At 36.5% G+C, this 25113-nt stretch overlaps 1 protein-coding gene across 5 annotated transcripts in view; it reads left to right on the top strand.

The window, feature by feature from the left end:
- The window catches only part of RAD51B (RAD51 paralog B), a 764513-nt gene that overhangs the window by 260845 nt on the left and 478555 nt on the right, over positions 1 to 25113 (top strand). The window lies entirely within an intron of this gene.

Below are 25113 nucleotides of genomic sequence, written 5' to 3'. Positions count from 1 at the left end.
CTTCAGAAATTATCCTTCAAAGATCTCTAAATAGTTCAAAACATTAATTACTAAAGTTTCAAAACATCTCATAGAGATATTCTAAATGATATTCTTTTTAGGTTTTATAGGTCAGGAAGCTAAGGTACAGAAAGATTAAAAATTCTGCCGTGTGTCATTCATGAAAGGAGATATTGAATACACAAGTCATTCTTTTATCACAACCCTTAAGAGGACAGCTCTTTGTGTCTTTACATAAAATTGTTCTTGTTTTTCTTTGATAGCTTCAAGCTTTGCTTCATTAACAACAATGCTTATTTTTCACAACCTTTTGGGACAAAAACCCAGGTTAGTCTAGCCACGGCAGACTGGAACAAACCCTCTAAGGGATGGCTTATCTAAGTGTGGGATGTGGGGCTCCATGCACTCTCCCATCGTCTCACTCTTGGCAGAGTACTTAATTTTCCTTAATCCCATCCCCCAATTTCTCCCACCTGAACTAATATTTGCCACCTTTCTATTCAGATGGTTGTCATGACTAGTGATGAGTTAATATTGATAAAACACTTCTAGCCTTTTGGAGAAAGGGCTTATAAAAGTACACAATTAGCCCTGGCTCTGATACCAGTCACAAGTTTCCTGAGTGTACACTAGATGCCCTCAGATTAGTTAACCAGATCCTTGTTTTTGGCAAGGATAGGCTCTAGAATGAGGTCTGCTGCTGCCTTGAGAAAACACATCTGGTTTGAAATGTTGAAAGCCAGGTGATCCTTAAAGCAGCTACACAGTAATGTCTTGTCACTGCTTCTGTTTCCTGCTAGTTTGGGGGGCAGCGGGTGCCTTCCGCAGAAACCCTGCCAGAGGGTTGGCATACCATGCTGATCATCTCATTAAGCCCTAAACTTTCCCTGCAGAAGAAAACTCTCAAAAGGCTATTCCAGGATATGACAATGAGAGGTCATGACAGATAATCAGATCAGTTTATGAAAAGTTAAGGATGAGTCATGTCACTTCTAAAAGTGTTGGCATCAATTTATTCCACAAAACCAAACACTGAAGGAAGAAAAGCCTTTAGTCTCATTAAGGAGCCCAGACAAAAATTCCACTTAATCCATCTTTCTTTTCCTTTTCCTCCAGCTCAGCTGGTATGCAGGTGTAGGGCAGCTTGGCAGAAGCTTTGAACATTTGGAAAAGGGAGTCATTACTGAAAGTCACTGACACACACTTCCTTTGGAATGCTGCTGATGTCATGGAAAACCAGGACCTTAGCAATAACCCCTAACAACCAGAGCTACAGTAAACAGTAAATGTTACCTCCACTAAGGCATTGGTTTTTAAAGAGTTTTTACAGGCTAGTGCTTGCCAGCCACAACTCATAAAAATGTTCTTATAATTTTACCCTACTCTCTAAAAGCGTTGGATAACTGCTGAGGTTTCTCTGCCACTTGGGAATGCAAAGCCAAATTCACGTCATTTTCATGGTTTACTAATCAGAATTTATGGCACTTCTTTTCCAGTCCTCTTCGTACTCCCTGCTATGCTCATGGGCTTAGGTCTGGTAGATTTAATACTTATTCAAAGAAGTCTCTTGTCTTACTGAGTTGTCTCAATTTCTAGTAATGGGGTGAATTGATATGCTAGATTCTGACTAGTGGTTTATTAGTCTAGTGGCTAACTCAATCTGGTTAATTGGTAGCACTCACTCCATAGGTTATATTCCAACCAACTTAAAACAACTGGGCAAAGTGACAACCTGCAGCTCAGACTTTAACTAGGTGCATAGCAAGACAATAAGCAGCTTGTGCTGTCATATAGAACTGTCAAAAATGATTGCTACCAGTAGTTTAAGAAGCTGTCTTAGTCTTTTTTGTGCTGCTGTAACAGAATATCCAAGACTGAGTAATTTATAATGAACAGAAATTTATTTGGCTTACAGTTCTGGAGGCTGGGAAGTCGAAGACTAAAGGGCTGCATCTGGTGAGGGCCTTCTTGTACATCATCCTATGGTGGAAGGTGGAAGGGCAAGAGAGGGAGAGGGAGGAGGGAGAGAGAGAGAGAGAGAGAGAGAGAGAGAGAGAGAGAGAGAGAGAGAAAAGATGGCCACACTCCCTCTTTTATAAGGAATTCACTTATTCCCAAGATAAAGGTATTAATCCAATCATGAGGGCCTAATCACCTCTTAAAGGTTCTGTCTCCCAGTATCGCCACATTGGGTATCAAGTTTCCAATACATGAACTTTGAGGGATGCATTCAAACCATAGCAGAAGGCAAAAGAAGGCAGAAACTAAGAAATTGGGAGGAATGTTCTCTAAGGGTTGTCTGTTTTTAGAAGAAATTGGTGGAGTATTATTAGGTAAACCAAACCCAGCATGGCTCCAAATAGACCCTTTCACATGGTGGGAAGAAACAAGTGCTAGCACTGCCTTTAAAAGTGCTAGCACTTTTAAAGTCAAAGTCATTGTCAAGTCATTGACCATATAATTTATCATCAAAATTAGGATACTTTTGAGAGTGAAAGGGCTCTATTAATAATTACCTGGGGTAATAGAAGTAAGCTGGGACTGTCCCAAGCAAATTAAACATATGGTCACCCTTGTTATTGTGCCAAGAGCTACCATCTAACTATCATTTATTAAGCCAGCCATTAAAGAGACTTGTAAGAATGTAGAACAATGCCACTCTTCTTAAGTTGCTTTAGAAAATACAGTTTTTTAAATGTTATTTATGATATTATGGGTTTATTAGTGGTAGTTTTAAATGAATTAAATAAATACTTTAAAATTAATAAAATTAATAAATACTTTAAAATTAATCAATTTTAATTTCTAGTATCATAAATATAGATATAAATTCTACAAGTCCATAGTAATTTTTAAGAATACAAAGGGCTTCCAACACCAAAAACTCTGTTTTTCAAACAGACCTTTCTCTCTGCCTAGGAAGGAATGTGCAGGTAAAGCAAGATAAATTTCTGGACAAGAGAGACTGCTTAATCATTGTTGCATCTACTATACCACCTAGCAAAATGCCTTGCATATAGTTAGTAATCTATGTGAATATGGTAGACAAAGCTCCTGTGACAACTCTGGAAAGTTACCATGTTCTCTGATGTTTTGGTGTTACTTTAACATTATTATTTGGTTGTTTGACATCTTTGTCTTTTGATATTTAATGTGTTCTGTGTTCTGGTACTCTTTGTTAAATTTATTTTGACATACCAATAATGGTGTCATTTTTTCCTTCAAAAGTTTTATGGAATAGATCAAATTCTCACATGAAACAAGTATGTTAGATAAGAAAACGTAAAGAATAACAAAAGTGAGACTTCTTTCTTTTAACCTACCTAATTCATGTCTGTCCTTCATGTCAGGTGTCACTTCTTCCCTTTGCCTTCCTAGACCTTCTCAGGCTGGCTTAGTGCCCCTCACATGTGCCATCAAAGTATCCTTTATCGCTACACCTAATACTCTGTGTTCCATTTACATTTTGGTTTCCTCCAGTCACCTTTTAGTGCCTTTATGTCAGAATTAGAGTCTTTAACCTTCTTATTCCCAGAATTGAATAGTGCTTGATAAAGGTTTAATACTGAAGAATATCTGTTAAATTGAAATGTATGGAAAGAAGGAAAAGTTAGCTAATTTCAGTAGCTAGGGAAGTCTTTTTTTTTTTTTTTTTAATGTCATACAACATGGTTTCCATAGTCCTAGAAAGAAAAAAAATGTTTTGGAGTAAAAGAAATCAGGGGTTGAAAAAAGATAGATTGCTTTGTTATGACCTTGCTTGCAAATTGATATATATATCCACCTACCATTTACTCTCACAAACTCCTCTTCAGAGTTAGAATCTTTTGAGCTCTTTAAGGGTTACATATTTCTGAGTATGTGATTTCTCTTGATATCAGGAATTATTTCCATTGGCAAAAAAGGAAACATTGTGAAATAATTTTTATAATACAGGTTTAGTTTTGCCATAAATAACATTTCATTTTTGTTTTTTTCTTTCAAATGAAAATATTCTCTTCTGAGTTTTAAATTTTTTCCTTGAGTTAGAAATATGATATCTTTAATACCTACTTAATTTAATTTAAAAGATATCTCCAAGGCCTGAAATTAACCTGTAGTTTTATAAATCAACATGACAGGATAAATGAGGCCATAGTTTATTTGGGTAGCAGCATCATATGTTATGATTTAATAGTAGTGGCAATTATATATGATAAGTAGAAGTAAAAATCTAAGTTATATGAAACTAGTCTTTATTTATTTATTTATTTTTTGAAACAGAGTCTCACTTTGTTGCCCAGGCTAGAGTGAGTGCCATGGCGTCAGCCTAGCTCACAGCAACCTCAAACTCCTGGGCTCAAGCGATCCTGCTGCCTCAGCCTCCGAAGTAGCTGGGACTACAGGCATGTGCCACCATGCCCGGCTAATTTTTTCTATATAAATATTAGTTGGCCAATTAATTTCTTTCTATTTATAGTAGAGACAGGTCTCACTCTTGCTAAGGCTGGTTTCGAACTCCTGACCTTGAGCAATCCTCCCGCGTTGGCCTCCCAGAGAGCTAGGATTGCAGGTGTGAGCCACCTCGCCTGGCCTAAAACAAGTCTTTAATGACATGCGTTCTACTTGGTTTTAGTTTGGGTCTTTTTTCTGGGTGCTCTTTGTTATATGTCTCTAAGTTTGTTTCTTTTTGGGGGAACCAAACATTTTAGATAATTAATTACCAAACTTACATGCAAATTCTTTTTTTTTTATTTCAGCATATTATGGAGGTACAAATGTTTAGGTTACATATATTGCCTTTGCCCCACCTGAGTCAGAGCTTCAAGCATGTCCATACCCCAGACAGTGCACACCACACCCATTAGGTATGAATAAACCCATCCCCTCCTCCCTTCTCCCACCTGCCCAACACCCGAAGAATGTTGCAAATTCTTGATCCAAAAGCAGAGAGTGAGAACACATCATAGTTTTTATCAAGTCTCCATTACAAAAGGGGTTGGGGAAGATTATTATGTTGTCTGAGATGGAGTCCTAAAAGAACATGGTGATTTTTGTGCACAGGTCACTGGCTAGATGGGAATGGGAGAGCTGGGTGCTTGCCCTGACTTTGCTACTCTCTGAATAGTAGTGTGATTTCAGCAGATCACCTTATTTCTCTTAGCTACAATTAGTTTCCCCATCTGTAAAATGAGGCTGGATTAGATGATGTTTAAGATACCTTACAGATCTGGTTATATAGTTTGTTCTGTACTCTGTCAGGATTTCATGTTGTTGAAGTCCCTAGTTGACAAATATGGTGTGAGAGGAAATGATACATGGCAGAGTCCTCAATAGCCCAAATGGACTTTGTCCACACTTATGTGCTAATCCCCAAAGAAGAAGAAAATACAGATGGGCTGGGGGCCGAACATGAAAATGGTGACAGTGAGCAAAATATTGAAGCAGACAGCTGAAAGCTTCATTTCCTGGCCCGCCTGCCATGGGAAAGGCTGAGCCTGCCAAATCCTTCAGGGCATCAAGGCCAGAACTTTGGCTAGTTCTTATTTTGAGCTCCCCCGACACCACACACACAAACCACATAGGAAAATTGTCTCTCTCCCTTTATATTTGTGCCTTTTGGCTACACTTCTATTTATGCCAAGTCCTTGCTTAATCTCCTGCCTTCCAGCTGTTACTATATTCTGCCTGTTGCTTTCTGGGGGCTTTGAAAAGCAGCTGCAATCTTCAGAGGAGGCACAGGGTGGTGGCGTTGGTGGAGGAGTATTGTAGGGCTGTGTGGACTTTGTCTGAACCGACAGCCACTTTTACCTGGTTTACAGGCAGTCTGAACAGTGTTCTCACTCTCCTTCCTTGGCAAATATTAGAACTGATGGCTTTAATTTTTCTCCCCTCCCTTCGTCTTTGGGGAGTTCCTCCCCCCCCCACATTCCTCAGCCTTTTTTTCTGCAAACATCCTGTGGAGGATTTGGTTTGTCTTAGGTTCTTTTGCCAGGCTGCTCATCATCTTCTTTTTTTTCCACATAAAACATATTTATCTATTGAGAGAACTTAAGATGGATAACCAGAACATCTGTACTCTCTCACAATCTAGACATTTGACCCCTTCTCAGCTCTGACAGTCATCCCAAATCACTGGGTTTTCCAAGGCCCAGAGAGCTCTTGGCCATTTGTTGTCTATCCAGCCCCAGCTGTTGGAGAGCTGGTTTTGGTGTACTTTCACCCCGGCCTCTGTTGTTTCCACACAGAGCTTGTCTGCATACATCTTGTATTGGCTCTTAGTGATGGCAGCTGAGCAAAGAGACACTTGGTTCTCATCATTTTAAAAAACCAAGGAAGAATCAGGAAATCTGACAGAAGAATCTTGGCTGAATAGAAGGAAAAGCCATGTATCATGAAGGTTTTAAATCATTCCACTGTGTACAGACTGACTTTGTGGCCTGAATATTGAAAGCAAAACAAAAGGAAAACCCTACGCAGTCATTGTCTTTCGTAGTAGAGAATTGTCTTATGTTGATTAACACAATGACTGCCATGTGAGTTGTATTTAACTCAGGCTACTTTTGAGCCTAGGCCCTCATGAAGCAAAACCCTGCAGTTGGTTTGTGAAAATCATAATTATTGATGTTCTTATTGTTACAATTAATATTGACAATGTAATTCAAAAAATATGGATTGTGTTGCATATAACTATGCACAGAAAACAATAACAAAGAACAAATTAGAAAGGATTGTTTTGTTTTAATAAAACACTGTGGCCCCAGGGAAAATTTTTTTTCTAGTGTGGCAGTCAATGTTTGTTAATAGAGCTTCTTGAGATATTAGGTTATTAAATATGAAATGCCTGATTTTGAATCAAAAGTATAGTTTATTATATTTCAAACAAGAAGCATTGCAATTAAAATATGCACCCAAACTATTGACACAGTTTTGCTATCTTAACGGTAGCTTGTTTATGCCAGTAGCAGTGAAGAAGCCTGGAGAGGGAGTGGCAATGAAATCGCAAAAGGTATTTTCCACAGCTTGTTGAAAATTGAATATTTTTCCTTGCAAGAAGTGGTCCAAAGCCTAGAAGAATTGGTAGTTAGTTGTCACAAGATCTGGTGAATACAGTGGGTGACAGAGTTTCCAAGTCCAGCCTCTGTATTTTGAGTACGTTGTTTATGTTACACGTGGTCGAGCATTGTTTTGCAAGAAGATTGGTCTGTGTCTAGTGACCATTCTCAGCTGCTTAATCGCAAGCATCCTCATCATTTTATCCAGTTGGTTGCAGTAGACGTCCACTGTAATCGATTGATCAGATTTCATGAAGCTGTAGTGGATAAGACCAGCACTTGACCACCAAACAAACACCATTAGCTTTTGTGGATGAATATTCGGTTTGGGGCTGTGTTTCAGCACTTCATGTTTGTCCAACCAGTGTGCTGAACACTTGCAACTTGTTTCAAATGGTCCAATATTGTTGTAATAGTAACATCAAACCTTGCTGCTAATTCATGCGTAGGTTGAGATGGATTTGCTTCCACTACAGCTTTCAGCTCATCATTATCCACCTTGGTCTCTGGTCCACCTACATGGCTCATTTTCAAAATTAAAATCACCAGAAGGGAACTTCTCAAACCATTGATGTACTTGTGCGTTCATTAGCCACATCCTTCCCAAACACTTCTTTGATATTTCAAGGTATCCGCGCTGCATTGGTTCCACGAGAGAACTCATATTAAAAAATAACAAGTTTTTGACTTGTCCATGGTTTCACAAAAATTGCTCTAAAAAGAAATGTGAAAGATAATCACAAGCCAACATGTGTGTTTGAAAGGCTGAGGATGTACCTCACAATAAAAATAAAACAAGAAACATCAAAATAAAATATCAGAGAAATCAACTGTCAAACTTAAGGAAATCGGACATTTCATACTTAATAACCTAATACAATGGGCTGTTCTTCTCTGCCACTCTTTCTGGAAACTTTTCAAGTATCTTGCCCTATACCTGAGAGCACCAGCCCACACTTTTGTTTATATAAGAGGAACTCCACATAGTCTTGAGAACTTTGTAAAAAAACAAACTAACTCAAAGCATGTCTGTATTGGGGTTTGTCTGATGTTTTTTCATGTCTATCTGTATTTTGTTTTTTATTTAAGATAATTAAAATGTTAATTGATGTTAAATTCAAACATGAGTCTGATAAAGTTCTTTGGTGATAGAATCTTGCTTAACTTTGTATGTACTATATAATGTCTTTTTTATTCATATTGGGAATATAATACTACAAAGCCACCTTTCTTTCATTTCTGCCTATATAGTCTCCTCAATCCTTGAGTTGTTTGACTTCCTTATTTCTAATATTCAATTAACCCTTCTGTTACTCACTCTTTCCCATTATTCCATGCTTTTGCATTGTATACAATTCATGGAGTCAGTATGACAAAACATTAGAGCTGGAAGGGCCATTAAATGTTAACTATCCAAATTCCTCGTTTTGTAGATGAGAAAAAGCCTACAAAGGGAACATGATCTGGCCAATGTCATACACATGCCAGAGCTCAGGCTCACAAGCCTTCTGACTTCTGGTCTAGTGTTTGTCCACTTTACCTCCTAGCCTCTGTGTGTCAGGAGTTTTCCAAAGCACCAGTGATAACTCCTTCAACAAACGGAGTGCATTCTGCTTGAAAGGCACAGACTTTGGAACCAGACAGATTTGGGTTTGAATATCTGGTTCTGCCACCTACTGGCAGGGTAAGTTAGGCAAATAACTAAAGCTCTTTGGGACTGTTTCTTCCTCTGTAATATGGGAATAATTACAATAATACTTTAGAGTTATTGCGGGTATTACATTATATAACCTACGAAAAGTACTTGTTACACATATTGTGTTCAATAAATTATTATTGTAGAAATCTGTTCATATTTTATGTTACCTGTTATATGTGTAAACAATAATTTAAAATAGGTTTTTATAATTGGGTATTCTGAGCCTCTCTTATTCAATAGTATATTCCTAAACTCAGTATTAGCGTATGAATGGAGTGAATTGTCTGGAAATGAATTCCTGAAAGTTATTCATATCATGACTGTGATTCATGCATTTCCATTTTCTTTATGGCTTTCATCTGTAATTAGCTGTAGTACATCTGCATCTTGTCCAAAAACTTTTGTACAAGTTGACCTCACCCAAAAAAAGGCATTTGTAGAGTCCTTGGGTTTGGCCCCTACTCTTCATATAGCTAAACACTAGGATATAAATCTAGAATATAATCTGTGTAGAATGTTATATTTACATTTTTGAGAAGTTTAGAATACTTAGTGTTTTTTTGAAACTTTCTGAACTGTATGATGAACAGCTTCAATGTAAAATTACATGTACTTGTTTTGAATATAGGTAGAAGTTATCGTATATTCAACATAAACAGGCCCAAGACTCCAGTTAAAAGCAAGCAGTTCTTTTCTCCTATCTAGCCAAAAGAAGAAAAAGAAAAAAAGAAAAGGCAGCAGAACTACATCGTTGAAGTCAGTAGTAAAGGGAAAAGGAATGAGTTAGGCAACAAAAGCTAAGATGGAATTCACAAGGCTAGAAGCAAGGAAAGAAAGTTTAGGAGCTTCAGAAGAGGCAATTCGGGGGAATTTCAGTTGAGGGCCTCTCAAATTGCCTGTATGTTGTTGGCTGATTGGAATGCACTTAAACTTGAATTAGAAGGGAGGACCTTAAGAACTAGACAGAAAGAACTTTTCTTCTTTAATAGAGGGCTCAGGAGAAAGAGCTTTGGCTTAAATTTTAGACAGAAGTTAAGTGCAACTAGAAAGGCACTGTGTGCCTTGCAGATAGTGGATCCTTCTTATGGAACCCTTAATTGTCAGGAGACTTTCAAATTCTTATAGTTTGGCCCATAACTATGGTTAGATGAGTAAAATCTGTAAACACTGTTAGGGGTTTTTGATTGCTTTTTCTGTAAGGTAAGGTGTAACAGTGTTGGAGAGTGGAGTGGATGTTCCTTGTGTCTATTTGTTCCCAATGTCAGTGTGTTAGATTAAGAGGCTTAGGCTAATGGTTTCTTAAAGACAAAAGCAGGCATGATTACGGAGGGATATTGGATAATCAAATATGACCAGGAAGTAGAATGTCCTATTTTGCTCTATTTTGGGTTTATCCAAATGAGATCAGACCAGAGGAATTTGGCAAGCATTGAGGCTCACCACTTAGAACTACATGAAATAGTTGTGGTGGCAAAAGAATTTCTCCAGGAGTCGTATTCCACTTGAGGCATAACAGCCAGAGATTCCTCATCCTTGAGGGGAGAGTGTCAAAGTTGATAAATTTTAGAAAACTCAACCGAGTTCTATAAACTCCGGAGAAATAGTTCAATTGGATGATACTGGCACTATGTGTTTCTGTATTTTTCATACAGAAGACATACTATGAATAAATGTGTCCTGGAATCCACTTTTAAAAATGAGCTCTTCCTTCATTTCATATCCTCTCATTGAAATTTAATATGTTACAGTTTAATAAATGAGAAGATTATAAAATTTTTAATTTTAAGAACTTGTGTATGGCTTTTTCTGTGTTCTGTTTGAAATTCTAACATGTTAACCTTGCCATTTCTTAAAACATTCTCTCAAGAGCACTTCACAGACTTAAAATTTACATTAATGTTCAGTCATTCCCTAAGCCTTTTTATATTCTATTATAGTAAACTATAGCTATCACTACATTTCATCATCTTTGTATTATCCCTTGTAATCTGATGTCGGTCCCTATAGCTCCCAATTGTTTTCCTTTCAAATACTTCATTGACTTATAAAACATTCATTTTTCAATAAATAAATAAAATATTTCAATAAATATTTTTTATTTAATGATGAATGAAGAAGTATACTAGTTTTCTATATTTTTAAACAACTGTTATGGAGAGAGAATTACAACACAGTAGGAAGGAATTACTGTGATTGGAGTCAAACATGGAACCCAAAATGGTAAAGCAAAGGAACATTTAAAATTTTTTAACAGCTTTATTGAGTCATAACTGATATCTACTAAACAGCACATATTTAGTCCAATGTGATAAATTGACATATATTATATATATACACTCATTATCTAATCATTCCCACACTCAAGATAATGAACATACCCTTCATCCTCATAAGTTTCTACATGACCTTTGTAATTCATCCCTCCCACCCTTCTCTGCCTTTCCCTTCTCAAGCAAACAAACCACTGATCTATTTTTATAATCTATAGATTATACTGCATTTTCTAAAGTTTTGTATTAATGGATCATACAGTACAAACTCTTTTTGGTGTGGCTTTCTCAGCTTAATTATTTTGAGATTCATCCCTCTTGCTACATGTGTCAGTACTTTTTACATGCATCAGTTCATTTACAGTTCATTTCTATTGGGAAGTTTTCCATTGTATGTGTGTGTATATGACATTTGCTTATCTATTCATCTGTTCGTGGTCATCTTGAGTTCCTTTCAGTTTATGGCTATTAAGAATAAATCTATGAACATTTGACTACCTATTGTTAAATAGAGGTATACTTTTTTCCTTTTGGTAAACACCTAGGATTGGAACAGCAAGATCATAGGATTGGTATATATTCAGCTTTGTAAGAAACCACCGAATTGTACCATTTTGCCTTCTCACCAGCAATCAACTAGAGTCCTATTGCTCTGCATCTTTGCTGGTATTTGATGATGTCATTGCTTTGGATTTTAGCCATTGTAATACAGACGGTCCTCAACTTATGACGGTTTGACTTATGATTTTTTGACTTAACAATGATGTGAAAGCAATACATATTTAAAAGAAAACTTACTTTGAATTTTGATCTTTTCTTAGGCTAGTGTTATGTGATATGATACTCTCTCATGACGCTGGGAGTGGCAGTGAGCCACAGTTCCCAGTCAGCCGTCTGATCATGACAGTAAACAGCTGATACTGTACTCTACACTATACTATTTAATAAATTACGTGAGATATTCAGTACTTCATTATGAAATAGGTTTTGTGTTAGATGATTTTGCTCGATTATAGGCTAATGAAAGTGTTCTGTGCATGTTTAAGATAGGCTAAACTAAGCTATGATGTTCAGTGGGTTAAGTGTATCAAATGCATTTTTGACTTAGAATATTTTCAATTTATGATGGGCTTATCAGGGCATAACCCTACTGTTAAGTCAAAGAGTATCTGTAGGTATGTAGTGGTATCTTAATGTTTTAATTTGCAATTCTCTAGTGTCATATGTTGGACACCTTTTCATGTATTTGTTACTTGTATATATCTTCTTTGATGAGGTGTCTGTTCAGATCTTTTACTCACTTTTTAATCAGGTTGTTTCTTTCTTTCTTTTTTTTTTTTTTTGTTTGAGACAGAGTCTCACTCTGTTGCCCTGGCTAGAGTGTTGTGACATCAGCCTAGCTCACAGCAACCTTACACTCCTGGGCTCAAGTGCTCTTTCTGCCTCAGCCTCTCGAGTAGCTGGGACTACAGGGATGCGCCACCATGCCCGGCTAATTTTTTCTGTTTTTGATAGAGACAGGGTCTTGCTCTTGCTCAGGCTGGTCTAAAACTCCTGAGCTCAAACAATCTGCCCACCTCGGCCTCCCAGAGTGCTAGGATTACAGGCATGAGCTACCGTGCCCAGCCAGGTTGTTTCTTATGAATCAGTTATAAGAGTCCTTTGTATATTTTAGATATAAGTCCTTTATCAGGTTGTGTTTTTCAAAGATTTTCTCCCAGTTTGTGGCTTGTCTGTTCATTCTTTTAACAATGTCTTTGGCAAAGCAAAAGTTTTTGATTTTAATGTAGTCTAACATTAATTTTTTTTATGGGTTGTGCTTTTGGTATTATATCCAAAAGCTCATTGTCAATTCCAAGGTCGCCTAGATTTTCTCCTATGTTATCTTCTAGGATTTTTATGGTTTTGCATTTTGTATTTAGTTCTATGATCCATTTTGAATTAATTTTTGTGAAAGAGATAAAGTCAGTGTCTAGATTCATCTTTTTCCATGTGAACGGCTAGTTGTTCCAGCATTTGTTCTTCTCCATTGAATTGCCTTTGCTCCTTTATCAAGGTTCAATTAACTATATTTATGTCAGTCTGTTTCTGGACTCCATTTTGTTCCATTTATCTAGTTACCTATTTTTTCACCGACACCCCACTGTCTTGATTACTGTAGCTTTATATGTGTGTGTATATGAATCAGACAAGGTCTTGCTCTGTTGCCCAGGCTGCTGGAGTACAGTAGCTATCCACAGGTATGATCCCACTACTGATCAGCACGGGAGTTTTGAACTGCTTCATTTCTGACCTGGGCTGGTTCATCCCTCCTAGGCAACTTGGTGGTCCCCCACTCTTGGGAGGTCCCCCTATTGATGCTGAACTTTGTTTAGATACCCAGTCAGCATAGGGCACTATAGCTCAGAACTCCTGGACTCAAGCAATCCTCCAGCCTCAGCCTCCTGAGTAGTGAGTTGCTGGGACTACAAGTAAATGCCATGATGCCCAGCAGATTACTTTAGCTTCATAGTAAGTAAGTCTTAAAGTCAGGTAGTTTCATTTCTCCAACTTTGTTTTTCATTTTCAATATTGTATTGGCTATTCTGGGTTTTTTTTCTTTCTACATAAATCCTTTTTTATTTCCCATCTCTCAAGGATCATTGTCCTTTATTGCTTGAAGTCTAGTGTCATGAAATAAAATTATTTCATATGTTTTGTTTCTTTAAAAATATTTTTGGTTGTTTTAGGTTGTAAGGTAAATCAGGTCCCTGTTACTTCATCTTGGTCAGAAGCAAAAGCGCTCAAGGATCTTCTTTTAAGTTTTCAGTGGTGGTTATAGAGATGACCTATTGGTCAGCAAAATAAGGAATCTCTAACTGAAATATCCATGATGTTTCATCTTAAATTGAGAGTTAGGAAAGAGAATCTAAGAATTACCGTTATCTATACTTTCTCCCACTCACATCCTTCACAAACAGTTGCATAACAAGTTTCTTGTATACATTATTGACCGCATTAATGGGTAGAGTATTGAATTTGGAGGGGAAAGGTAGAACAAGCCACTGGAATGATCAGTTGCATTGAACATATGTAAAAGGAAATGATGCAAAGGGAGCTAGGTTGGTATCCAAAGTACAGTATTATATTAATTTCTTTATAGTAGTAAATAGCTGTGAGATTTTTGTTGTTGTTTGTTTTAAGTTTTTATTTGGGCTTCGCTGAGGAACCAAGTGTTTTTTGGCAAGAAAAGCAGGGAAAAAATACAAAAAAGCTAGAAAAATGCATGTTATTTCCTTCCTATTCTTATGGCTCCAATAACGTCATCCAAGTCAATAAATGTTTACAGAATCCAACTAGACTGTGATAAAGTAATTCCTGCAACTGCTTTATCCTTTTAAGCTTAGTCAGTTTGAAAAGTAGAAAAGATCATGAATAAACAGCAGTGATTAGAATGCAAATGTGAATCTAGGATCCAGTACACAAAGGTTTTTTGCAATTTGAAGCAAGTATGAGTTTTGGATTGACTAGGCCTCATAGCAGAAAGAGACCCTTCTAACTTTCACTGGTAAACACAAAGACTTGGAGTTCATCTGCCCAGTTTATGTGGCTAATTAGCACATAAGAGTTTCTTCGATAGAAGCTAGTGAAGTAAGAACTAGATAATATCTTGGAAGATCTTTTTTTTTTCTGTCTTTCACTTCTTAGAAGAGAGGCTTAGACTGCTGAATTGGAATGGATTAAACAAACTTTTAAATGAAGCCCTGTTGTGCTGGTTGCTCTGCCTGCTCTGTTGGGGCAGCACTGGTTCCAGGGAGAGAGACCACAGTTTCTGTTTGTTTGTTTGTTTGTTTGTTTGTTTTCAGACATCTTCCTATGTCATCATATTTTTTTTTTTTTTTTATTTGTGAGCCAAGTGTTTGAGATTGGTGATGTTGACAGAACCCTTGCAGAATGGAGTTCATCTCCACAGGGAAAGGCTTTCATATTTCAAGTTTTGGAATTCTAGAATATTTTACTATTACATTGTTTTTTTTTTTTTTTTTTTGAGACAGAGTCTCACTTTGTTGCCCAGGCTAGAGTGAGTGCCATGGCATCAGCCTAGCTCATAGCAACCTCAAACTCCTCAAGTTTGAGGAGGGCTCAAGCAATCCTGCTGCCTCAGCCTCCCCAGTAGCTGGGACTACAGGCATGCGCCACCATGCCTGGCTAATTTTTTCTATATATATTGAGTTGGCCAATTAATTTCTTTGTATTTTTAGTAGAGACGGGGTCTCGCTCTAGCTCAGGCTGGTTTCGTACTCCTGACCTCGAGCAATCCGCCCGCCTCGCCCACTATTACATTGTTATTTCTAGTTTTTTTTATGCCTCTTTGTATGGAAGATTGGTCTCCTCTTTTATTAGGGATAGTCCCCTTTTAAGTTAAGAAAGCATTTTAGAATATCAATTCCTCTCTCTCTCTCTCTCTCTCTCTCAACCTTTATGGAATGCACAACAGCATATCTTGCTGTGCTTGGGTCTTAGTTTGGCAATTCGTTTGTGTGTGCAGTATGCCCAGAAGACTTAGACTTCTTTTTTTTTTTTTAAGTATAACTTCTATGTTTATTCATATTTAACTTCATTCTAATAGGGTCATTGCATACTGAGTGATATTTATGAAGTATTTGGGAAACTATAAAATGTTTGAACTATAATGAATTATGATAATTTCAATATATTTATTAATTTCGTTTTATTAATAATTCATCCAAGGCTATTCCCAAAAGTTTGAAAACAGAAACCTTGATACATTTTTTTTTCTTCTGGCAGGATTTTGAACCTTGTACATAAAATTGTAAACCTTTGTTTTGTATTATGAGTCCTTAATCTGATTCCATAGCATCTCTGTAATTAAAAGAGGATGTTGCCATTTATAAAGGACTTACTTTTGGTAGTTGGGATTTGGAGAACTAGAAAATATTATTACTATTAACTTACCTCCCATAAAAGAGTGCTATTAAAAGTTCACTTAATACAAGTGCTTCCTTTTCTTGGCTTCGAATTTAAACAGGATTTCGATAAGCTAATTGATAGGGGGTGATTAACATTTTTATGTATGTTATATGAAAGTGGTGGCATTGTGAAAAATGGGGATACTATAATGTAAATAATAAAAGGTATAGAATTAGCCCAAGAACTGTAGAACTAAAAATAGTCTTAAAAATCACTTGGGGCCAGGGGTGCATTCCTATAATCCTAGCATTCTGGGAGGCCAAAGGAGGAAGATTGTGAGGCCAAGATTTCAAGACCAGCCTAAGCAAGAGCAAGACCAAGTCTCTAGTAAAAATAGAAAAAATTAGCCAGTCATCGTGGCACTTGTCTGTATTTCTAGCTACTCAGGAGGCTGAAGCAGGAGGATCACTTGAGCCCAGGAGTTTGGTGTTACAGTGAGGTATAATGACATCACTGCACCCTAGCCCAGGCAACAGAGCGAGACCCTATTTAAAAAAAAAATCATTTGGAGCATGGACTTGATAGATGAGAAACCTACTCTCCTGAAGCACTGTCAAGCCTTGCCCAACAGAGCTAGTTAGTGCAGATGTAAGGTGAGAACCTAAGTCGCATAACTGCAAGTTCACTGACCTTTCTATTATCGTGTTTCCCTGAAAATAAGACAGGGTCTTATATTTATTTTTCCTCAAGAAGACACCCTAGGGTTTATTTTCAGGGGATGTGTTATTTTCCCCTCACAGCCTCAGCTTGCAGCATGCACAGGATGGCCAGGACCTGACAGGGGGAGCTGACCTTGTTGGTGGGGCTGCCTGCACTTTTCTGGTCACCTCTGGGATAATAGCTGTCATGATGGGGCAGATGAGAAGGGCTGCTGGTCTTCTTTACCGCTCCACTACGAAATGCATGGGTTGTGCAGGTACGCTGTGTAGCCACGCCCGTCACTAGGTCTTATTTTCGGGGTAGGGTTTATATTGCGCAAATGCTTAGAAATCTTGCTAGGGCATATTTTATGGGTAGGTCTTATTTTCGGGGAAACACGGTATATTCTAATTATTTTCTGTTTTTAGAAGCAGCAATCCTTACAAGCTCTACATCCCGAATATAAACAATAATAGCAATGACAAACTATTATTTTAAGAAATATGATTTAAACCTATCTGTTTGGTTTGTTTACCTATATTTGGTTTGTCAGAAAGTTGTAGGAGTCAGGTGTTAGGTAGCACGTGGCCTCTAATATTATTTTCAAAGTCAAATAGAAATCACTAGAGAAGAATCCTCTTGTTATATAAACTTTTAAACCATTTTAAACCTAAACACTCAACCATTTGAGTGTTTAGAAAGTTGTGATCCCTGCTGTGATGGTCCTAGAAGACATTGCACAAACCACAGCTGGCTATTCTTGAGACTATAGAAAGAGAAAGAGCTTTTGCCCTCCATGTATCCCATGGAATGAATAATAGGCAACATTCAGGGAGACCTAGCTCATTGCAGATTATTCTCACCACACCCTTCACATAGCCTTTTTCCCCCTTGTCCCACCTGATCCCAACCTGCTGTGACTAAACTGAATGAATGGGAACCATTGTATGAATCAGAAGAAAAATGTCTTAAATACATGAAGTTATAATGACTTGGTAAGTGCTATAAAAATACTCTGTAACTGAATTGGAAGTTGCATCATCTATGCCTATGGCACCATGGACTGGGCCCAGATGGTATAATTCTTCAGTGTAATACTGAAGTAATTTTTGCTCTGCCAAGTAAATGGTTTAGATTTCAAACCTATGAAATGCCAAGCTATAATTTTTCAATTCCAGTGAACCACAGGTATAAATTAAATTCCTTTTACTTCTTGCTATCTTCTGTAGGAAAGCTGAACCAATTAAAAAGTGCCCTTGTATGAATCTACAAAGTGAGTTTTAAAATCAGTTAATATATTTCAATGCCTATGTATTATATAGCACTGCTCTTTTAAATGTATAAAACTCCTTAATAGAGTTAAGTCCATTTCATTTAGAGAAAACAATAGTTTTTATACACATATATTGTAATAACAATAGAAGTAGCATATCATAATGACAGAACATGGGAAGTCAGAAAATCTGGATTCATTTTTGCCTCTAGTATTGATTCTTCACTTGATACAGTTTAATTTCCTTTTTCTTTAATTTCTATATCTGCTAAAGGTGAATAATAATACATTCATTGGCCACACAGAGGTGCTGGGAGAATGAAAGATAAATTCTCCCAAAAGTATTTGAGTTGCTTAGAAGAAAGACTTATTTAGGCAAAAGTTGTTTCCATTTTCTATGTTGTTATTTCTTACATTCAGATACCACAATAAGAGCTTTGAAGGATTTGGTTATTTTTCATAACTTTTTTTGCGGGTAAGGAAGTTAATATAATTGCCTTCATTTTATAAATAGAAAAGCTAAAGTGCCCAAAGGATTTATTTCTGGGCTTAAAATCAGTAGCCCTGTATGAGAATAGGGGGAAATTGGTAGAAATATAGATACGATAACATTGGCCGTGAGTTGATAATCGTTAAAGCTGATAATGGGGGTGTGTGTGGGGGAGACCATCACTGTTATCATATGTACCTTGTCTATGTTTGAAATTTTACATAATAAAAATTTTTAAATATTGTCCATTTTTTAAAAAGAATAGCCCATTTTCACTTACATGGTTCTTTAAAAATGCTATTGAGTCTGTATCTCAGGCATAGATAATTATTCTTAGGGCCTAGCAAAAAATTTACAAAGTATTTATATTCACAGAACCTGAACACTGACATTTGAGTTTCATATTTAGTTTTTATATTCTATTTCCAATGCAATCTAAACCATTCACTCTTTTCGGCACTTTTGACTTATTATATCATTTCTTTGGAGTTAATAGATTACCTCTTTTTCTTATTCCCATTCCAGATACTTGTCACCTTCTCTTCATCACTGTTGATTTTAAATTTCATTTTTGTATTTCTGGATATTGTTTGGAATTATAAGCAGTCATTTATTAACCCAATTACTTTATGCTTCAATGGACTTGTCAGTGGGTGGCCATGTGAATTATTTCAGCTTTTAGAGACAAAGATCAACCATGCTATCCTATACTCATAACAGAAAGCTGCCAACTTCCCCATTGTAGGATCTTATAATCGAAGGACATTTGAAACATGTGAGAACACTTCTATTAAAAAAAAAAACACCCTCAACCTGGGTTAGTTGCACTGATAAACTTTAATGGTTAAAGCTTGTCATTTCATAAGCTCACAGATGACGCAAATGCTGAACTGGAAATAAATACTATGATTTGTTTTTAGGCATTAAAGGAAAAAAAAATTACAATAGCATCAGAACCTTAGAGCTAAGAAAGATCTTCAATAATTATCTTATATAGATTTTTCAATTTATTTATAAAAAAAAAAAACCCTTAGATTAGAAAGACCAAGTAATTTGCTCAATGTTACATATCTTAGTACTGGTAGAGCTGGAACTTGAACTTGACCTTCTTAGCTTTCAATTCAGAGTTCTTAACTAGTTTGCTACTCAAGTGCAATTTAGGTCCTTGATGTTGTTTGTGAACACTAAGTATGTCTCTGCTTCTTACAACTTATAAATTTTACTCTATTTTGCAATGGCCTGCCAAGCCTACTAGAGCCTGAGGCAAAATGAAAGACCAAGGATACTGATCCTGTCTTTATTTAAAATACTGATATTTTCTTCACCATGGATTTTGGCATTAATTTTGATTTTTAAAATATTTCATTAAAATATTATTTATCTTCACTCTGGGAGGCTGAGGCGGGCGGATTGCTCGAGGTCAGGAGTTCGAAACCAGCCTGAGCAAGAGCGAGACCCCGTCTCTACTATAAATAGAAAGAAATTAATTGGCCAACTAATGTATATATATAAAAAAAATTAGCCGGGCATGGTGGTGCATGCCTGTAGTCCCAGCTACTCGGGAGGCTGAGGCAGCAGGATTGCTTGAGCCCAGGAGATTGAGGTTGCTGTGAGCTAGGCTGACGCCACGGCACTCACTCTAGCCTGGGCAACAAGCGAGACTCTGTCTCAAAAAAAAAAAAAAAAAAAAAAAATATTATTTATCTTGATTACTGAGTTTTTTGGCAGCCTCTAAAATTTTGTATCTAAGGTGGGTGCCTTGCTTGATTCATCCCAGTCCCAGCCCAGTTATTTTGCTTTAATCCACTTACTCTATAAATCCCTTCTTTCAGCTTTGGGGTGATAAAATAAAATGAACCTATGAAACTTTTATAAGCAAATCCTTACCGTTGATCACCTATAAATGATGGTAGAAAACAGAACAAACTGGAATTTGCGAGTGCTATTCATTGGCTTGATTGTTAGTAACTTAAAGCACAGTAATTTTTGGCTCCATGAATATAAACTTTCTTAGAATGTCTAGCAGCTTATTGAAAAGAACTCAAAGTTAAGTCATGGATTCTATTGTTCTATCCTTCACTGTATTGTGTTTTGAGCTCTTATATAGTCGTGTTTGCTTTGATTTCTATAAATTGGGATCGGAGGAAGGAAACTCTTTATAGGCCCGTTATGTTTATTATTTTACTTGGTCTGCTCAACTACTATTTGAGATAGGTATTTTATAGAATTGAACTCTTGGTTCCAAGTGATAAAACGCAATTCACACTGACTTAATTTAAAATAAAAGGGAGTTCATTAGTGAACATAATTTAAAAAGTAGATATTTTTTAAGAAGTAGATCTCTCTCTCTCTCTCTCTCTCTCTCTCTCTCTCTTCCCCCCCCTCTCCCTCTCTCCCTCTCTCTTCCTCTCTCTCCCTCTCTCCTTTCTGCTGGGTTGCCTTTATCACCATTCAGGCTTTTCCCTGCACAGTATCTTCAGGTTTATACTCTTCTATAGGTTTACCTTAGCAGAAAGGGAATGGATCTTTCCTGATTCCTTCAGCAAAAGTCTCAGAATTGAGTATAATTGGCTCAGCATAGGTCACATGCCCATCCCTGAACCAAACAGTAAAGCCTGGGGAATGCAGTGATTTCACTGCCTAAACCTGGTTCATGTGCTCATCCCTGGAGCAGAGACTGGACTGAGAGTGGAAGAGAGCTGTTTTTCCTAAAGGAAGAGAGGACTTCTTAACTCCTTTTCCCTTAATTCCCCCAAAAGAGATTCTGGACAGGCAAAGACAATGTCTGCTAAAATCTTATTATTCCCATTTAATTTATGAGGAAATTGAAGCTTAATTAAGTTAATTTTCAGAAGGCTACACAGCTGAGTGACAGTTTAAATTTTGACCCAGATCTGCCCAAATCTAAAGCCCAATCTCTTTTCTCCATACTTTGTTGTATTCCTGTAATACTGTGCTCCTTCTCCTAAATGTGAAATACGGCAAAAAATTACCCAGCCTAAAATGTCAATAGTGCTAAGGTTAAGAAACTTTGCTTTATAGGTTCCATTTTAGACTATTACTATTAACATAAATTTTGAAAGAAATAAGTAATACAGAGCAAGATTGAAAGAATTCAAACATTTAGGTACAATTAAGTAGTCTCTCAATTCAGAGAAAGTTTATTTAATTTTCATAGCAGTCAACTTTAGAATATTGAATTCTCTTATTTAGTGGGTAAATCGAAAGAGAATTTAAATTCCTTTAAAATTTTTCTTGCAAGTTTTAGCTAACTTCCTGTGTGTAATTTTTCATCCTAAAATAAATCATGTAATTTTTTCCTTAAAATATAAATCTAGAGATATTTTAAATTGAATTCAGTATGCTTTAAAAACAAATATGTAAGTTTATTTTGAAAGCCTTTTAAAGATTTCAAGTGGAAGATCTTATATCAGAGGAAATAATTAAAAAAAAATTAGTCTAGGCATGCCAAGAGTTTGGATGATAATAGGAGATTTAATAGACTAGAAAAGGTACAGAAATTTTCTTCCTATGAGGAAGTGCTTTGTGAAAGAATAATGAGCTGGGTGCAGTGGCTCACGCCTGTAATCCTAGCTACTTGGGAGGCTGAGGTGGGGGAATTGCTTGAGGCCACAATCCTATGACCAGCCTGGACAACATAGCAAGACCCTGTCTCTAAGAAAAAAAAAATTAAAGAATAATGAAAGTAGAAGAGGTGCATTTAATGTATGATAGCTGCTAGTTATTGGGTTTGACACTTTAGAGAAAACAGCCTTCTTGTTTAATGACATGAAAATAGTTTGAACTGTCTAACTTCTTGAGACTTGTAAGTGGTTTCTGAATTGTGCATATCTGCATGGATTCGAGGAAAGCTATGCTTCTGTAGTCAAATCACAGATAGTATTCTGGCAGAATAGTTGAATGATTAGAGTGATACTACAGATGGCATTCACATAAGAAATCTTTCACAATCAAGCAAATCAAATTTATTGTTGGAGTTAGAAGACTTGGGGCTTAGCATTTTCTAATTTGGCCCGTTTTATACAAATAGTTTTTCAATACTGTGTTTCAAATTCTCATGATTCTGTGCATGCATGGAATTATTAATACAAATCCATTCATTTCTCTGGTTCTTTTTAACCTTATCAGACCCAACCCAGATCAACTAACATTTTCTCTGATTTCAGCTGAATAATTTCTACTTGCTTTGATAACTAACATGGATGACTTTCTTCCCACCTCTCCTAACTGCTTCATGGTCCTTTAGCTCATGCTTGTCTCGCCCAATTATTTGGCTTCACTTCTTCACCTGACCATACTGTCTAATCCTGGGAATACACATTGCTTTTTGTATTCTATTTTTGTTTGGCTTGTCTTCCATCCGCTGTATTAAATTTCTTCCTTGTTTATTACTTCTACCTCCTTCTGCTTCCAAGGCCCCATGACTAGCTCCATATCCTTAGACTTATCTATTTCTTAGTTCATGTCCTCATCTACTAAGGTATCTGATATCTACCCACCTACCATATTTTAGTAAGGCGCATGTGTATAAACAATCCATCTTTTCATTGCTAACAGAATCCAATTTGCAGTTTCCTTGCAAATAAGGCAGCTGCTGATCAAATCACCCAAGGTCTTAATCATTAGAATGCAAGTTCCTTTGTCACATTAGGAGGGACAATAATATTTATCTACAAGAAAAAAGTCAGAAAAATACCTTAATGATGCTGGATAAAATATTATATTAATAATTTATTATTAATATAGTCCTATTTTACTTGAGAAGAAATGTTCTTTGAGATTTGAAATTCCTTATCTATTTACAAATATTTTCCTGGTAATATCAAAACTTTATTCCTCTCTACAGCTTTGTGAGGTGGGTCGGTATTCCCAGTTTTATAGAACAGAGAGATGAGAGATCACTTGACTAAATAAGTAACTTGTTTAGAATTTCAGAACAAACTAATTCCAGAGCCCTTGAATTTTCTGTTTCTTAATTCCATTATATAAATATAAAACAATTTCTTTTGCAGTGCTTATTTATATGAATGCCTTAGAGTATTTCCTTTCCCTTAATGAAATCATGAAAACTATTACCTGGTAATGAAATTGTTAGGTAAGAAGAAAAATGAACTAAGTACAATGTACCTGAATTTCATTATTGCCTTTTCAACTGACTATAATGGAGACTCTGGGTTCTAAGACTCTCCTTTTGAATTATAAAAACTACACTCATTTTATGCTAACTTGGTGAAGTTCCTTGAAATCTTTTAAAAAAACAAACAAACAAAACTTAAAGTACAAAATGTTATTATTGATTAACTTTAATGACCCTTGTTTGTGTGCAAAGTTCCTAGGACTTTGCCGGAGCAGGTGATGCCCTTGGTGAGCATTGTGAAGTGTGATGGGAACCAACCGTGTTTTGGTGATTTCTTTTGGATTTCTAAGACTGTTTTTCTGTTGGGTTGAAGTGGGGAAACAATTTGTGGAACTGTTTTCAGGGCTGCGAATGAGTGTGTTTGGGAATAAAGAGTGCATTCCGATAGTTTGTTAGGGGGATGTTAGCTGTTCAGGAAAAATAACCCTTACCAAAGGTAATGGCTCCCACTAGCATTTTCAGTAACATGTACCAGATGTGGATAGTTAATTATTCTCAGATCTGATATGTACCTGCCAGCCAAGGCTAATTTTATTTTCAGTAAACAGTGTCCAAAGGTCCTAGCTATTCATTTGATAGGATAGGGCCTGTTTGCACTTATCTATTAATAAAAGCACAACACTCCTTTAGTTTTCCTTTCCCAGGGCCAGATAAAACATTTCAGACACTCAATGTGTTTGTCTTAGTAAATCAGACAGAGTAAACAAATCTGGTAGATTAACTGGGTAAACAGAGAGTGGTTAAGTGTTACCTTTGGATTTTAACTCAATGCCATATAAATAACATTAATCGCATGGTATTTTGAATAACCTTTATGGAGTAAGACAGAGTTGTTGTTTTTTTCTTTCAACCAAGAGGGGCATAGTATATTTCTTAAGTACTTTCAGATGTCTTTCTGTAGAAAGATTTGAAAATCACTTTAAAATGAAATTTATTCTTTTGTCCCGTTAGTAACTCATTAGGAACTTTGCACCAGTTAACATTGCATATAAACCTGGAAACCTCTACGGTTCATCTCAGAAGGAAAATAAGACTGCATGGTGGCATGCGAGCTTTGAGGTAATGGCCATCTAGAGGTTATTGATTTAGATGGAGCAGTGAGAAGGGGGTCAGCTTTTATGGTGAAGACAGGGGTAGGTAGGCAGTAATTCAGACTTTATTCATCCAGACTTTTTCTCTTGGATATTAGGGTCAGAAGTACTACTTATTTTGTGATGTAGTTGCTTTCTTGTGAGAACTGGCATGAAACAGACCAGTTACTTCACCCTAGCCAACAAAGCAGTATTATATCAAAGTTACTTCCAGTCAGCCCACGCTTGCCCTAGATTTGTGCTGGTGACCTGGTGGTGCAGGGCACTAAGTCTCATGCCAGCTCTCTGCATCATCTTGTCTCATTAAACTTTCTTTTTTAGTAATGACCAAAACAACTCTCTTTACCAAGATATATTATCTTTATAGCTTTATATTTAAAGTTGCAAGTACTTTATAAAATTCTTTTTAGTTTTGCATGCTGTGTAATAATAATTCACCTAATTTGGTAAACATGTTATGTAAAGGAAATAACTGAAAGATCTTAGAG

This window comes from Microcebus murinus, chromosome 6 (assembly GCF_040939455.1).
Source record: "Microcebus murinus isolate Inina chromosome 6, M.murinus_Inina_mat1.0, whole genome shotgun sequence".
Lineage (NCBI taxonomy): Eukaryota > Metazoa > Chordata > Mammalia > Primates > Cheirogaleidae > Microcebus > Microcebus murinus.
The sequence above is the reverse complement of the archived record's forward strand: the minus strand, read 5'-3'. Positions and strand labels throughout refer to the sequence as shown.